The 1,534-nt window shown below is 50.5% G+C and overlaps 1 long non-coding RNA gene across 1 annotated transcript in view; it reads left to right on the forward strand.

Annotated features, from left to right (window-relative positions):
- The window catches only part of LOC103919414, a 1,536-nt gene extending 719 nt beyond the window's left edge, over positions 1 to 817 (forward strand). Inside the window, exon 2 of the long non-coding RNA XR_663742.1 lies at positions 364 to 817. This is a non-coding gene — a long non-coding RNA (uncharacterized LOC103919414). The remainder of the gene's footprint in view (positions 1 to 363) is intronic.
- Positions 818 to 1,534: the final 717 nt, after the last annotated feature.

Consider the following 1,534-nt stretch of genomic DNA (forward strand, 5'->3'; position numbering starts at 1 on the left):
GAACGGCTCTTTTAGGGTCCCCAGGGGCTTGTTTTTTCGCTGTGGGTTTGCTTTGAGGACACTGTGTTGCTTCCCAACCCTCTTATCGCTGAGCTATTCGGGCAGTCAGAAGGGTCGCTTAGTACCACCGAAGCTGTATCCCCTTCATCTACAACTTAAATTCCCCCAACCCGTCTGTGTATGCTTGACAAAGTCTTGCAAGATGCACGGTCTGCTGGGAGGAAATCCAGTATGCTGTTTAAAAGGATACTGTCAATTCCTTTCCTGTAGGTTGCTTTTAATCCGTTATATTTATTCAAATCCTCTTTAGCGCTGTGAATTCTCTCTCTCCTCAACGGGCATGTTCCTGTACTTCCTTTGCAGAACTCCTTTCTCCGATTTTCAGGGTGGCGGAAGATAATGGCGCTTCCCGTGGTAACAGACTGACTCCGGCCGGGCGTGCGCGCCTGGGGCAGCACCCAGCAGCCACAGTGTTTGCACAGCTCTGGGAAGAACACTTGGTTTAGTTGGTACTGTGGCGGGGGAGAGCTAAAACGGGTTTGCGAGTCAGGGCGTATGTAGCTGGCTGATTTCTTTGTGACAGAGCAGGGTTTTCAAGGGAAAACTCAAGAATACAGAACCCAAAGCATTTTTTTTCCCCCCCCCCAAACAGGGTGACAGCATTAAGGTAGCTCAAACTACTTGACAGTGTCCTTTTAAGTCAATTATCCGTCTTCAAATGGACTCTTCCTTATGTTTGTATTTATAAATACCAATAAACACCATTTTCCAAGCCGTGTCTTACTAGAGGAATACCTTTGTAGAGCAAAAAAAAAAATCCTCCTGCATGTGGCAGCGTACCGGGCGGGGGCTGCGTTTGGGAATGCTGTTTGTGCTCCCCGTACGGGGGCCCTTGTTCCTGCTGGGCTGGTGACCAGCTGAGCCGGAGCAGCGCTAGGTGCTGGGTCAGGCACTGGCCCCGGGTTTGGTCCGGCGGCTGCAGAGGGCATCGAGCACCGAGATTCAGGGCCCGTCATGTAGGGGAATTGTCTTCGTACTGTCGTTTTGAGGGGTGAGCGATGCAAAACGGTTCCCACCTCGAAAAGTGGTGTCCGCTGTAACCCGGACCTGCCCTTCGGCCCCCCCCCGGGCGCGGGGGGCTGCCCTGGCCTCCGCGTGCTCTTGGACTTGACGAAGGGACCTCCCTAGTGAAGTAGCCTGAGACCACCCGGGCTGGTGCTGCTGAGGTGCTCCAGGGAGGTGCTGTGAGGAGATCTAATGCAACCAAAAATTAGGCTTTCCTGGTCTTCCGAGACACGCAGCAGCACTTTTTATCCCAGTTCTGTGACCGTTCCCCGTGAGGACGTGGCAAGTGTAACATGCTGTCACAATGGTTATTTAAAACAAAAAACTTTAAAACAAAAAAAAAATTCCTATTTTCTAAACTTCATTGTCATTTCTTTTTTTTTTTTTTAATTTTATTTTACTCTGAATGTGGTGTTCATGGCTGGCCCATGGCGTCATGGTTTTTGGGTCGGTTTTTTTGGGGGGATGG

Source organism: Pygoscelis adeliae, unplaced genomic scaffold, assembly GCF_000699105.1.
Source record: "Pygoscelis adeliae isolate BGI_AS28 unplaced genomic scaffold, ASM69910v1 Scaffold641, whole genome shotgun sequence".
Classification (NCBI taxonomy): domain Eukaryota; kingdom Metazoa; phylum Chordata; class Aves; order Sphenisciformes; family Spheniscidae; genus Pygoscelis; species Pygoscelis adeliae.